Source organism: Ranitomeya imitator, chromosome 8 (genome assembly GCF_032444005.1).
Source record: "Ranitomeya imitator isolate aRanImi1 chromosome 8, aRanImi1.pri, whole genome shotgun sequence".
In the NCBI taxonomy this organism is placed as follows: Eukaryota; Metazoa; Chordata; class Amphibia; order Anura; family Dendrobatidae; genus Ranitomeya; species Ranitomeya imitator.
Window position 1 is genome coordinate 136,546,584 of NC_091289.1, and position 16,235 is coordinate 136,562,818.

Sequence of the window (16,235 nt, forward strand, 5' to 3'; positions counted from 1 at the left end):
GTCAGGATGAGATAGAGGTATATTGCCAGAAATTTAGAAAATGGTCAGTGCTCACTCAATGGAATGAATCTGCGCTGGCAGCTATGTTCAGAAAGGGTCTCTCTGAAGCCCTTAAGGATGTCATGGTGGGATTTCCTATGCCTGCTGGTTTGAATGAGTCTATGTCTTTGGCTATTCAGATCGGTCGACGCTTGCGTGAGCGTAAATCTGTGCACCATTTGGCGGTATTACCTGTGCTTAAACCTGAGCCTATGCAGTGCGATAGGACTTTGACCAGAGTTGAACGGCAAGAACACAGACGTCTGAATGGGCTGTGTTTCTACTGTGGTGATTCCACTCATGCTATCTCTGATTGTCCTAAGCGCACTAAGCGGTTCGCTAGGTCTGCTACCATTGGTACGGTACAGTCAAAATTTCTTCTGTCCGTTACCTTGATCTGCTCTTTGTCATCATATTCTGTCATGGCGTTTGTGGATTCAGGCGCTGCTCTGAATTTGATGGACTTGGAATATGCTAAGCGTTGTGGGTTTTTCTTGGAGCCCTTGCAGTGTCCTATTCCATTGAGAGGAATTGATGCTACGCCTTTGGCCAAGAATAAGCCTCAATACTGGACCCAGCTGACCATGTGCATGGCTCCTGCACATCAGGAGGATATTCGCTTTCTGGTGTTGCATAATCTGCATGATGTGGTCGTGTTGGGGTTGCCATGGCTACAAGCCCATAATCCAGTATTGGATTGGAAATCCATGTCGGTGTCCAGCTGGGGTTGTCAGGGGGTACATGGTGATGTTCCATTTCTGTCAATTTCGTCATCCACCCCTTCTGAGGTTCCAGAGTTCTTGTCTGATTACCGGGATGTATTTGATGAGCCCAAGTCCGATGCCCTACCTCCGCATAGGGATTGTGATTGTGCTATCAATTTGATTCCTGGTGGTAAATTCCCAAAAGGTCGACTGTTTAATTTATCCGTGCCTGAGCACACCGCTATGCGCAGTTATGTGAAGGAATCCCTGGAGAAGGGGCATATTCGCCCGTCATCGTCGCCATTAGGAGCAGGGTTCTTTTTTGTAGCCAAAAAGGATGGTTCGCTGAGACCTTGTATAGATTATCGCCTTCTTAGTAAGATCACTGTTAAATTTCAGTACCCCTTGCCTTTGTTATCTGATTTGTTTGCTCGGATTAAGGGGGCTAGTTGGTTCACCAAGATTGATCTTCGTGGTGCGTATAATCTGGTGCGAATCAGGCGTGGCGATGAATGGAAAACTGCATTTAATACGCCCGAGGGTCATTTTGAGTATCTAGTGATGCCATTCGGACTTGCCAATGCTCCATCAGTGTTTCAGTCCTTTATGCATGACATCTTCCGAGAGTACCTGGATAAATTCCTGATTGTGTACTTGGATGACATTTTGATCTTCTCGGATGATTGAGAGTCTCATGTGAAACAGGTCAGAACGGTTTTTCAGGTCCTGCGTGCTAATTCTTTGTTTGTGAAGGTATCAAAGTGTCTCTTTGGTGTGCAGAAGGTTTCATTTTTGGGGTTCATCTTTTCCCCTTCTACTATCGAGATGGATCCTGTTAAGGTCCAAGCCATCCATGATTGGACTCAGCCGACATCTCTGAAAAGTCTGCAAAAGATCCTGGGCTTTGCTAATTTTTATCATCGCTTCATCTGTAATTTTTCTAGTATTGCCAAACCATTGACCGATTTGACCAAGAAGGGTGCTGATTTGGTCAATTGGTCTTCTGCTGCTGTGGAAGCTTTTCAAGAGTTGAAGCGTCGTTTTTCTTCTGCCCCTGTGTTGTGTCAACCTGATGTTTCTCTTCCGTTCCAGGTCGAGGTTGATGCTTCTGAGATTGGAGCAGGGGCTGTTTTGTCGCAGAGAGGTTCTGATTGTTCAGTGATGAAACCATGCGCTTTTTTTTCCAGGAAGTTTTCGCCTGCTGAGCGGAATTATGATGTGGGCAACCGAGAGTTGCTGGCCATGAAGTGGGCATTCGAGGAGTGGCATCATTGGCTTGAAGGAGCTAAGCATCGCGTGGTGGTATTGACTGATCATAAGAACCTGACTTATCTCGAGTCTGCTAAGCGTTTGAATCCTAGACAGGCTCGTTGGTCGCTGTTTTTCGCCCGTTTTGACTTTGTGATTTCGTACCTTCCGGGCTCTAAAAATGTGAAGGCGGATGCTCTGTCTAGGAGTTTTGTGCCCGACTCTCCGGGTTTATCTGAGTCGGCGGGTATCCTCAAGGAAGGAGTAATTGTGTCTGCCATCTCCCCTGATTTGCGGCGGGTGCTGCAAAAATTTCAGGCTAATAAACCTGATCGTTGTCCAGCGGAGAAACTGTTTGTCCCGGATAGGTGGACAAATAAAGTGATCTCTGAGGTTCATTGTTCGGTGTTGGCTGGTCATCCTGGAATCTTTGGTACCAGAGAGTTAGTGGCTAGATCCTTTTGGTGGCCATCTCTGTCGCGGGATGTGCGTTCTTTTGTGCAGTCCTGTGGGATTTGTGCTCGGGCTAAGCCCTGCTGTTCTCGTGCCAGTGGGTTGCTTTTGCCCTTGCCGGTCCCGAAGAGACCTTGGACACATATCTCTATGGATTTTATTTCAGATCTTCCCGTCTCTCAAAAGATGTCAGTCATTTGGGTGGTCTGTGATCGCTTTTCTAAGATGGTCCATCTGGTACCCTTGTCCAAGTTGCCTTCCTCCTCTGATTTGGTGCCATTGTTCTTCCAGCATGTGGTTCGTTTGCATGGCATTCCGGAGAATATCGTTTCTGACAGAGGTTCCCAGTTTGTTTCGAGGTTTTGGCGAGCCTTTTGTGGTAGGATGGGCATTGACTTGTCTTTTTCCTCGGCTTTTCATCCTCAGACTAATGGCCAGACCGAACGAACCAATCAGACCTTGGAAACCTATCTGAGATGCTTTGTTTCTGCCGATCAGGATGACTGGGTGTCCTTTTTGCCTTTGGCTGAGTTCGCCCTTAATAATCGGGCCAGCTCGGCTACCTTGGTTTCGCCATTTTTCTGCAATTCTGGGTTCCATCCTCGTTTCTCTTCAGGACAGGTTGAGTCTTCGGACTGTCCTGGTGTGGATACTGTGGTGGACAGGTTGCAGCAGATTTGGACTCATGTAGTGGACAATTTGACCTTGTCCCAGGAGAAGGCTCAACGTTTCGCTAATCGCAGACGCCGTGTGGGTCCCCGACTTCGTGTTGGGGATCTGGTTTGGTTATCTTCTCGTCATATTCCTATGAAGGTTTCCTCTCCGAAGTTTAAACCTCGTTTCATTGGTCCTTATAGGATTTCTGAGGTTATTAATTCTGTGTCTTTTCGTCTGACCCTCCCAGATTCTTTTTTCATACATAACGTCTTCCATAGGTCATTGTTGCGGAGATAAGTGGCACCTATGGTTCCATCTGTTGACCCTCCTGCCCCGGTTTTGGTGGAGGGGGAATTGGAGTATATTGTGGAGAAGATTTTGGATTCTCGTGTTTCAAGACGGAAACTCCAGTATCTGGTTAAATGGAAGGGTTATGCTCAGGAGGATAATTCCTGGGCTTTTGCCTCTGATGTCCATGCTCCCGATCTTGTTCGTGCCTTTCATGTGGCTCATCCTGGTCGGCCTGGGGGCTCTGGTGAGGGTTCGGTGACCCCTCCTCAATGGGGGGGTACTGTTGTGAATTCTGTGGCAGAGCTCCCTCCTGTGGTCACAAGTGGTACTTCGGCTGATTCTCTCTGGGAGCTTCCGTTTGTGGAGGAAACTGGTACTGCTGCTTCTGAGTTTCCTCCCTCAGGTGATCTGGTGAAGTCGTTAGGTGCTTCTCTACTTAACCCCACCTAATGCTTTGATTCATGCTTCCTGTCAATGTTCCAGTGTTGGACTTGTGTTTCTCTGGATCATTCCTGTGGCCTGCTGCTCTGCATAGCTAAGTGCTTCTTTGCTATTTGTTGCTATTTTTTCTGTCCAGCTTGTCTATTTGTTTTGCTGGAAGCTCTGGGACGCAAAGGGTGCACCTCCGTGCCGTTAGTTCGGTACGGAGGGTCTTTTTGCCCCTTTGCGTGGTTTTCTTTAGGGTTTTGTGTAGACCGCAAAGTTATCTTTCCTATCCTCGTTCTGTCTAGAATATCGGGCCTCACTTTGCTGAATCTATTTCATCCCTACGTTTGTCTTTTCATCTTACTCACAGTCATTATATGTGGGGGGCTGCCTTTTCCTTTGGGGTATCTCTCTGAGGCAAGGTAGGCTTATTTTTTCTATCTTCAGGCTAGTTAGTTTCTCAGGCTGTGCCGAGTTGCATAGGGAGCGTTAGGCACAATCCACGGCTGCCTCTAGTTGTGTTTTGAGAGGATCAGGGATTGCGGTCTGCAGAGTTCCCACGTCTCAGAGCTCGTTCTATTATTTTGGGTTATTGTCAGATCACTGTATGTGCTCTGACCTCCATGTCCATAGTGATACTGAATTGACTATCATAACAGCACCCGTGCCTTTTGCACAAAACCTTTGGCACATTTTTAGAGCAAAGTCTTTTTCACATTAAAGCGAGTCTGGTAATTAAACCTCTTTAATGGATTTATTTAGGTCCACCCTTGTTGTGTCCAAGGACTGTTATATATATATCTATCTGCATATTTAAAACTTCGTCAAATCTTGTTTGGCAGTAGTCAAGTGAGGACTGGCTGAACGTACAGCAGCTGGTCCTATCTGGAGTGATACTGCAGGAACCCAGCTGTGCTCAGTGTCAGTGTGTGCTCTCATTGCTGGCTCCTGTCTGCCATACAGTACCGAATGGCAGCTGCAGACAGTAGCTAGTGATGAGAGAGCTCAGTGAAGCTGTGTGAGCAGTGCTGGACTCTTGCAGTGTCAGTGTGCACTCTCATCACTGGCTACTCTCTGTGGCTGCCGCTCAGTACTGGACTGCAGACAGGAGCCAGCGATGAGCGTGCACGCTGAGAACGGCTCCGGCAGAGGTGCAGAGCTGTTGCTTGAGTTCAGGCATCGCTTGCTTAGCATTGTCCATCAAGATATGCCAAAAATATCAGTAAGCATATCTAGGGAGAATATTGAGGCACTGAGCCCTTGTCCTTGACCTTGACCATGACAAGGGTGCACCAAATAATATTAACAATCTCTTTATATAGCAGCACTTTATAGACATTATCATCACTGTTGTCAATGGGGCTCACAATCTAAATTCCCTATCAGTATGTCTTTGGAATGTGGGAGGAAACAAGAGAAGTTGGAGAAAACCCACGCAAACACGGGGAAATCATACAAACTCCATGCAGACGTTGTCCTTGCTTTGATTTGAACCCAGGACCCCAGCACTGAAAGGCTGCAGTGCTAACCACTGAGCCACCGTGCTGCCCCTAACCAAAGTCTTCTCATTTGCATTCAAAATAAATATTTTTTTCTGACAGCTAAATCACTAAAATTTATACAACAGGTATCATTTTTATAGGAGTCGCCTAAATACCTGTATAAGTGGTTTGATTAGTTTTTTGATGGTGACAGAATTCTTTTAAGTGATGGTCACTCATCAAGTGAGGGGCAGAAAGTATAAATACATATAATAAATGTGGTGCATGGTACAAACAACAGTTTTTTTGGCCAACAAAAATATAAAGGCTGCAGCTGATCAGAGGTCATATGAAATTGTGATGTCAGCAGATCGGTGGGGACACAGGACTGAGAGCAGAGGAACCTGCAGCGGTCCAGGAGGTAAGTGTAGATTGTGTAGATTTTGCTTCTGCAGCACCCTGGGGCCATTCATAGGGGGTTGTCAACCCACTTAGCGCTTACGCAGATGTCCCAGGATCTTAGTCCGATCATGAACCCCAAAGCATGGACTGGCTACGGGAAATATATCAAGCTGTCCTGCTCTGGTCAGGAGACCCAAGCCAGTCCGTGCATTTCAGTCTGTGATCATATCGAGATCATGCACATCTGCATAAGTCCTTAATTTTAATTTTACAATGACATTTTGAGGCTTCAGAGCCAATTGTTAGTTTTCCATAAAGTTCAATATTTACATCTTACAAGTCACCCTAGAAAAAAAAATATTATAACTTGTGCAGCACCCCAAGTGACCGGTTGCTGCAGTGATGTTGCTTTCCTTTCGGGGAAGGTGATGTCATGCTCAGAGGCAATGGAGTTCTCTTCACCAGGTAAGGCACACACACACAACATATTCCAAATCCAGGCAAGGAGGGGGAGCTCAGGACCCGGATTCAGGGGAGCTTCCCTAAGCTATATGTATCCTGACCTGGAGGAGGAGCTAGTTAATTTCCAGGAGGGAGAGATAGAAGAAGGAAGTAAGGAACTGTCATGATCTGCTTAGTTTGTGGGATTAGGTAGTTCAGAGGTTAATCTGGATGGCCTCACTATGGGATTCTAGGAGGCTTCTTATAGACTCATTGTGGGGTCATTCCTAGTCGCTTATACTCTGACCCTTGGCCGAGTGTGTGTGACCCTGTTGTGCCTGTGTCTGTGCTTTGTGCCTGTGTTTTGTGCCTGTGCTACTTTATGCTTGTCTCATTCTGATCTGGTTCTGTACCTGTTAAGAGTTCTGCTCGCCCCTCCTGTACCACGCCGCCCTCTCCGTGTATGACCCCTGCTTGTGCGACCTGAGTTCCCCTCTCCTCTACTCCAGGGTCCCTGTAGAATCCTGCACTCATCCCAGCAGCAGGACGCTAAGCCCCACCCCCTCTAGTCACACGATCGCAGGTCCTTCTGTTTTCTGCCATCGTCAGCACGCTGCTCAGGTCCCGTCTGCCTGAGATTTCCCTGTGGTATCTGACCCCGGGGTCTCCCGCAGGGTGGGTGAGTCACCCTGCTCAGCCGTGGCAGTGCGCCGATGCTGACAGGATCCTGATAGGAACTGAGTGCAGAAAGAGAGGCCTGGCAGCCACGAGGGAGCTGCAGCCTCTGGAAGGAGAGAGAACCTGAAGGGTTGTTGTATGTGGTGGAGCTACAGAGGAAAGGAGCAGATGAGAAAGGGCTCAGTGGGGAACAGCGGGAGGACACCCTCAGAGCCCGAGCGCAGTGCTGGGAACCGGGAGTGCGAGGCTTTTGTGGGACTCTAGGACACAGAGCAGAACTGGAGGGCCGAGAACTGTATGTAATTAGCCCACACCACGCCTGAGACGCAGCAGCACCTGAGGAGCCGGGGCATGATAGAGTCCCTGTAAAAAGGCTCAAGCTGCCCGTCATGCAGGTACCTGTCTCAGGACAGGGGGAATAGAGGACTCTGCAGAAAGCTTTAGGCAGCAGGGACTTCACTTTAGCAAGCACTAGTTGGAAAGGCTCACGGACCTCACCTGGGAAGGAGATTTTCCCATTGCCTCTGAGCCGGCCGGACCACCATCACTTATGCCTGGTACCCTGGACTGTGGACTACTACATCTTCAGTAAACCAGATAAAGACTTTACAACTTGTGTCCTTTACTCATTTTACCTGACTACACCATCATCGCCATACACTTCAGGACCTCTGGGGACCCCGCTTCACCTGTGGGACGCGTTACCATCATTGCTGCGATAACATCCCCCAGAGGACCCCTTTAATGCAGCGTCGGTCCCACTATTGACCAAAAACCACAGGTGGCATCACGACAGACTTTACCACAATTCCCCTTAAAATACCTTTCCCCTTTAATTGGAAGCCCAAGGCCACGAACCGGGTCGCAGCCACGGTGACATCCCCTTTAAGACCAGACCCGGTACCGAGTACCGCATGGCCCTGGCAGGGCGCTCCACTTGCGAGACCTACTTTACTATTTATATTTGATGTTTTAAAATATCTAACAACTGTGTAACAACTGAATTGAAAAAGTAAATCATGTTATGTTTAGAGCAGAAAGTGCAATAAAGTCATTAGACAAAAAACTAAAACAACTTCTTTAGGCACCAAACAGTTATCTGGCCGAGAATGTAGTGAAAACAAGAACGTGTTCAGATTGGCACAGAGATTTCACAAAAGGCAACCCGACTAGAAAGTCCTCAAAACTGTAATTAGGGTCCATGCAAAGTGCGTTAAAGGGGTTGTCCAGGCATTGATATTGGATGACTTACATAAGGTGCTCAAATAAATGTGCACAAGGGTATATTTAAATGTAGCACCCAGCACTTTACCCAACTAATGTCTCTGTCTGACGACTCTTATGTGTTCACATGTCCAGTAATGATCTGTTAGAACAGATCCAGCAGAAATCTGTTAGGAAAAAAATTGTGCTAACACAACTTTTTAGTCCATTATTCCCTTACTGATCTGTGCTGTATATTTTTTTAACATTGGAGTCAAGACCCACATACTTTTTAAAGGGAATCTGTCAGCAGGTATTTGCTATGTAATCTGAAGACAGAAGGAGATAGAGGCTGAAACACAGAATTCAGGGATGTGTCACTTGTCAAAGTGCCTGCTGCTATTTACTAACTCTGAGGTTAACGTTGCCGGACTAGTTTGGCAACTAAGCAGCTCACTGTGTATGGACTTTGTGCATGGAGAGCCTGGTGTGGGCGGGGTTAGCTGTGGTGTGGGCGGGGTTAACTTCCTCAGCTCTGCTTCATTCTAAATCAAAAAGCTCTGATTGTATGAGAACAGCTGCACCCAGTAATCTAAGTCATACATCATTGGATTCAGCTTCTCTTTGACTACATTACGCTGCTCTCAGATAAGGAAGCAACGACTTGCTGACAGATTCCCTTTAAGAAGAGGAATATAAAATGGCAAAAGTCACTACATTTTTGCCCACATGTGCATGACTTTTGCAACTTTTATAAAGTGCTTGATGAATTCCTACCCAAGTTCCTAATATAGTCAAAAATTATTTTATGTTCCCTTTTTCATATATTTTTATGACACGTATAATGAAAATGAAGAGATAATGTCAGGTTTTCTGACACTTGTACTGGCTTATTGAATTTAAAATGAAGGAAGTTTGAAGCAGATTTCCTACACTTTGCACTTTTTTGTGACTTATGATTTGTGAAGTTGCCCATGTGACTAATGGCTATAGAAGCTGATAATTGGGATTCAATAGTTTGGGCTTTCTAGAACAAAGAGCTCTGAACTTTATTTAGCTCACAAATTGCTTTCAAACATAATAGGTTATGTAGAGCCATATTTGACACAGTGACAAGAATGTTATATATAGTTACAAGGCAAAAATCAAATAAATGTTAAAAATAAACCAAGCGACTGCGTGGTACAACCATCTGAAGTAGCAGTAATATTCTACTTGTCAAAGGAAAGAGTATTAATGCTGCTTTTTATATGATATTGACACAGTGATTCGATTCTAGGCATGTTAACTGCAAGTGGTGCCAAGTTTCTAGTACAATACTTGTGTGGAGAGTGTAAACTCTAGCAGCTATAAAGTCATTGGTAGATTTGGAAATAAACCATTTTGATAGGATAGAGTTACCAGGTATGGCTTACCTGTTAATTAATTCTAATATTAGATTTGGATACAGAGCTCATTAGCACTACAATGGCGCTGCACATCAGGCCGGCCTCAAACAAGTGTATGAAAAATCATCCCATTTTCATCTAGAAAACTTGGAAGATTGTCATCCGCATCGTTATCCGCATTACATTCGTACGGCATCCTTGTGATATCCGAATTTATGCATCAAGATTTTAAAATGTTCAATATGAAACAGTTTTGTATGTTAATAATTGCAATATACCAGTAAAAATCGGATGCAAAATGGATGATCCGTATGGAAAACAATTTTTTTCTTTGTGACTCCTTAGATTTGATTATTCAAGTCTCATCCAAAATATGGAGGAGAATATTGCATGCTGCACCTGGTCCGAGTGGCAAAACTCTCATCTGGACAGCCCTAGTGGTCTGATTTTAACATGGGCAGCACATGTCCGTATAATGCGCTGGTCTGAACCATTATCCCTGTTTTAGTGGAGCATCGACTGTAAAACACAGGCGGCTCATGCACATCTACTGTGCGCCACCATAACTGAGACGTACGATTACAGAAGTTTGCATTAAAGGGTACTTTGGTGAAAACAAGTTATCACTGATTCACAGGTTAGGTAGGTGATAATTTATTGATCTGTGGAATCAGACCATTGGAAACTTCACCGATCAAAAGAACGAGGGCACTGACAGGGCACTTTTATCCCCATTTGAAAAAACCAGCGATAGGTCAGATGTTTGAAGCCAAGCGCAGCCACTTAGGCAATGGATGGATCAGTGGTCAAGTAGAACATAAGGCCCATTCTAATGAGCTAATGAGGATTCAAGTTGCACATTCTGTAGATCGGACGGGAGCCTGCTGTCGGGCCTTCACCAATCAATAACTTATCACTTATCCTTAGGTCACGTTTGCATGTTCAGTATTTTTCATCATTTGTAAGTCAAAATCATGAGCAGAAAAATCAGATTAAAAGTATAATAGAAACGCTACACCATTTCTGCATTTATCACCCACTCCTGGTTTTAGCTTACAAATAGATGTAAAATACTGACCAAATACTGAACATGTGAACGTGGCCTTAGGATAGGTGATTACTTGTTTTCATCATAGAACACCTGTAAGTGCATATTTGCTACTGTGTAATAGTCACAGGACAGGGAGGGGTTAAACGTCCAAGTAATTAATCTCTATTGGAAATAAAGAATCTTTCCCTTATTGGTATCGATGAGAACAAGTAACATCCATACAGAACATCATCCTGTATACCAAAACCAATAATATCACATAAAAGGTGTAGAAAATAAGAGAGTGATCCAGCCTTATTCTGGAAGCGATAGAAAAATATTATGCACCCTAAAATGTCACAGATGAAAACCCCAATTTATCCGAGTCAAAAACCAGCCCCTACTGGGTTCCGTTATTTGTCAGTGGAACTGTTGGGGGTTCCCATGTTACTGCTAGAACAAAGACTCTGTAAAGGTGACATGGCTCCAGCCCCCTCAAATAAAGTCCCATGAATTCTTCTCTCCCAAATGTCCCCCACATTCTGAGCCCCACTGTGCCTAAACCACAGTAAGCGGCCACATGTTTAGCATTAGTGTAATGGAGAAAGGGTATGTTCACACGTTCAGGATTTCCATCCTTTTTTTTTCAGGACTGTTTTTTTAAAAAACTGCAGCTTTTGGCAGAAAACGCAGGTCCTTTTTTTGGTCCTTTTTTGTCCTTTTTTGATGCGTTTTTTGATGCGTTTTTTGATCCTTTTTTTTTATGCAGTTTTCTAACCCTAACCCTAACCCTAACCCTACCCTTAACCCTAACCCTAACCCTACCCCTAACCCTACCCCTAACCCTAACCCTACCCCTACCCCTATTCTAACCTTAGTGAAAAAAAAAAAAAAATTCTTAATTTTTTTATTGTCCCTACCAATGGGGGTGACAAAGTGGGGGAGGTGTCATTTACTATTTTTTTATTTTGATCACTGAGATAGGTTATATCTCAGTGATCAAAATGCACTTTGGAGCGAATCTGCCGGCCGGCAGATTCGGCGGGCGCACTGCGCATGCGCCCGCCATTTTGCAAGATGGCGGCGCCCAGGGAGAAGACGGCCGGACGGACACCGGGACGCCGGGTGTTGTGAATTCTGTGGCTGAATTCACTCCTGTGGTCACAAGTGGTACTGCAGCTTCTGAGCTTCCTCCCTCAGGTGTTCTGGTGAGCTCGTTAACTGCTTCATTACTTAACTCCGCCTGATGCTGCTATCCTTGCTCCTTGTCAATGTTTCAGTGTTGGATCTGAGCTTCTCCTGATTGTTCCTGTGACCTGCTGCTCTGTATAGCTAAGTGCTTTTTGCTTTTTTGTTGCTTTTTTTCTGTCCAGCTTGTCTTTTGTTTTGCTGGAAGCTCTGAGACGCAAAGGGTGTACCGCCGTGCCGTTAGTTCGGCACGGTGGGTTTTTTTTGCCCCCTTTGCGTGGTTTTGCTTTAGGGTTTTTTGTAGACTGCAAAGTTCGCTTTACTGTCCTCGCTCTGTCCTAGAATATCGGGCCCCACTTTGCTGAATCTATTTCATCCCTACGTTTTGTCTTTTCATCTTACTCACAGTCATTATATGTGGGGGGCTGCCTTTTCCTTTGGGGAATTTCTCTGGGGCAAGTCAGGCCTATTTTTCTATCTTCAGGCTAGCTAGTTTCTTAGGCTGTGCCGAGTTGCCTAGGTAGTTGTTAGGCGCAATCCACAGCCGCTTTTAGTTGTGTTTAGGATAGGATCAGGTGTGCAGTCTACAGAGTTTCCACGTCTCAGAGCTCGTTCTTGTATTTTTGGGTATTTGTCAGATCACTGTGTGCGCTCTGATCGCTAAGCACACTGTGTTTCTGGATTGCCTTCATAACACCTGTCATTAGCAAACATAACAGTACAAGGAGCCAAACTAATGATTCTCAATAGAGGGAAAGAAAAAGTTCTGACATCATTTTTTTTTTTTTTTCTGCTCTGTGTTCACTTTTTTTTTTTTTCCCCTAGACATTTGGGTGATTCTGGACACAGGTGTGGACATGGATATTCAGGGTCTGTGCTCTTCAATGGATAATCTCGTTATAAATGTACAAAAAATTCAAGATACTATTGATCAGAAATCTATGTTAGAACCAAGAATTCCTATTCCTGATTTGTTTTTTGGAGATAGAACTAAGTTTCTAAGTTTCAAAAATAATTGTAAGCTATTTCTGGCCTTGAAACCTCATTCTTCTGGTAATCCTATTCAACAGGTTTTGATTATTATTTCTTTTTTGCGCGGCGACCCTCAAGACTGGGCATTTTCTCTTGCGCCGGGAGACCCTGCATTGAGTAGTGTCGATGCGTTTTTCCTGGCGCTCGGATTGCTGTACGATGAGCCTAATTCAGTGGATCAGGCTGAGAAAAATTTGCTGGCTTTGTGCCAGGGTCAGGATGATATAGAAGTATATTGTCAGAAATTTAGGAAATGGTCAGTACTCACTCAGTGGAATGAATCTGCGCTGGCAGCTTTGTTCAGAAAGGGTCTCTCTGAGGCTCTTAAGGATGTCATGGTGGGATTTCCTATGCCTGCTGGTTTGAATGAGTCTTTGTCTTTGGCCATTCAGATCGGTCGACGCTTGCGCGAGCGTAAATCTGTGCACCATTTGGCGGTACTGCCTGAGGTTAAACCTGAGCCTATGCAGTGCGATAGGACTATGACTAGAGTTGAACGGCAGGAATACAGACGTCTGAATGGTCTGTGTTTCTACTGTGGTGATTCCACTCATGCTATTTCTGATTGTCCTAAGCGCACTAAGCGGTCCGCTAGGTCTGCCGTCATTGGTACTGTACAGTCCAAATTCCTTCTGTCCATTACCTTGATATGCTCTTTGTCGTCGTTTTCTGTCATGGCGTTTGTGGATTCGGGCGCTGCCCTGAATCTGATGGATTTGGATTATGCTAAACGTTGTGGGTTTTTCTTGGAGCCTTTGCGGTGTCCTATTCCATTGAGAGGAATTGATGCTACACCTTTGGCCAAGAATAAACCTCAATACTGGGCCCAGCTGACCATGTGCATGGCTCCTGCACATCAGGAAGTTATTCGCTTTCTGGTGTTGCATAATCTGCATGATGTGGTCGTGTTGGGGTTGCCATGGCTACAAACCCATAATCCAGTATTGGATTGGAATTCCATGTCGGTATCCAGCTGGGGTTGTCAGGGGGTACATGGTGATGTTCCATTTTTGTCGATTTCGTCATCCACCCCTTCTGAGGTCCCAGAGTTCTTGTCTGATTATCAGGATGTATTTGAAGAGCCCAAGTCCGATGCTCTACCTCCGCATAGGGATTGTGATTGTGCTATCAATTTGATTCCTGGTAGTAAATTCCCTAAAGGTCGATTATTTAATTTATCCGTGCCCGAACACGCCGCTATGCGCAGTTATGTGAAGGAATCCCTGGAGAAGGGACATATTCGCCCATCGTCATCACCACTGGGAGCAGGGTTCTTCTTTGTAGCCAAGAAGGATGGTTCGCTGAGACCGTGTATTGATTACCGCCTTCTTAATAAGATCACTGTTAAATTTCAGTATCCCTTGCCATTGTTATCTGACTTGTTTGCTCGGATTAAGGGGGCTAGTTGGTTCACTAAGATAGATCTTCGTGGTGCGTATAATCTGGTGAGAATCAGGCAAGGAGATGAATGGAAAACTGCATTCAATACGCCCGAGGGTCATTTTGAGTATCTAGTGATGCCGTTCGGACTTGCCAATGCTCCATCTGTGTTTCAGTCTTTTATGCATGACATCTTCCGTGAGTATCTGGATAAATTCCTGATTGTTTACTTGGATGACATTTTGATCTTCTCAGATGATTGGGAGTCTCATGTGAAGCAGGTCAGAATGGTTTTTCAGGTCCTGCGTGCTAACTCTTTGTTTGTGAAGGGATCAAAGTGTCTCTTCGGTGTGCAGAAAGTTTCATTTTTGGGGTTCATCTTTACCCCTTCTACTATCGAGATGGATCCAGTTAAGGTCCAAGCCATCCAGGATTGGATTCAGCCGACATCTCTGAAAAGTCTGCAAAAGTTCCTGGGCTTTGCTAATTTTTATCGTCGCTTCATCTGTAATTTTTCTAGCATTGCCAAACCATTGACCGATTTGACCAAGAAGGGTGCTGATTTGGTTAATTGGTCTTCTGCTGCTGTGGAAGCTTTTCAGGAGTTGAAGCGTCGTTTTTGTTCTGCCCCTGTGTTGTGTCAGCCAGATGTTTCTCTTCCGTTCCAGGTCGAGGTTGATGCTTCTGAGATTGGAGCAGGGGCGGTTTTGTCACAGAGAGGTTCTGATTGCTCAGTGATGAAACCATGTGCTTTCTTTTCCAGGAAGTTTTCGCCCGCTGAGCGTAATTATGATGTGGGCAATCGAGAGTTGCTGGCCATGAAGTGGGCATTCGAGGAGTGGCGTCATTGGCTTGAAGGAGCTAAGCATCGCGTGGTGGTATTGACTGATCATAAGAACTTGACTTATCTCGAGTCTGCCAAGTGCTTGAATCCTAGACAGGCCCGTTGGTCGTTATTTTTTGCCCGCTTCGACTTTGTGATTTCGTACCTTCCGGGCTCTAAAAATGTGAAGGCGGATGCTCTGTCTAGGAGTTTTGTGCCCGACTCTCCGGGTTTATCTGAGCCAGCGGGTATCCTCAAGGAAGGAGTCATTGTGTCTGCCATCTCCCCTGATTTGCGGCGGGTGCTGCAAAAATTTCAGGCGAATAAACCTGATCGTTGTCCAGCAGAGAAACTGTTCGTCCCTGATAGGTGGACTAATAAACTTATCTCTGAACTTCATTGTTCGGTGTTGGCTGGTCATCCTGGAATCTTTGGTACCAGAGAGTTAGTGGCTAGATCCTTCTGGTGGCCATCTCTGTCACGGGATGTATGTACTTTTGTGCAGTCCTGTGGGATTTGTGCTAGGGCTAAGCCCTGCTGTTCTCGTGCCAGTGGGTTGCTTTTGCCCTTGCCGGTCCCAAAGAGGCCTTGGACACATATTTCGATGGATTTCATTTCTGACCTTCCCGTTTCTCAAAAGATGTCAGTCATTTGGGTGGTCTGTGATCGCTTTTCTAAAATGGTCCATCTGGTGCCCTTGGCTAAATTGCCTTCCTCCTCTGATTTGGTACCTTTGTTCTTTCAGCATGTGGTTCGGTTGCATGGCATTCCTGAGAATATTGTTTCTGACAGAGGTTCCCAGTTTGTTTCAAGGTTTTGGCGAGCCTTTTGTGGTAGGATGGGCATTGACCTATCCTTTTCCTCGGCTTTCCATCCTCAGACTAATGGCCAGACCGAACGAACCAATCAGACCTTGGAAACATATCTGAGATGTTTTGTTTCTGCAGACCAGGATGATTGGGTGTCCTTTTTGCCGTTGGCTGAGTTCGCCCTTAATAATCGGGCCAGCTCGGCTACCTTGGTTTCTCCATTTTTTTGCAATTCTGGGTTCCATCCTCGTTTCTCTTCAGGACAGGTTGAGTCTTCGGACTGTCCTGGTGTGGATTCTGTGGTGGATAGGTTGCAGCAGATCTGGACTCAGGTAGTGGACAATTTGATCTTGTCCCAGGAGAAAGCTCAACTTTTCGCTAATCGCAGACGCCGTGTGGGTCCCCGACTTCGTGTTGGGGATCTGGTTTGGTTATCTTCTCGTCATATTCCTATGAAGGTTTCCTCTCCTAAATTTAAACCTCGTTTTATTGGTCCGTATAGGATTTCTGAGGTTCTCAATCCTGTGTCTTTTCGTTTGACCCTCCCAGACTCCTTTTCCAT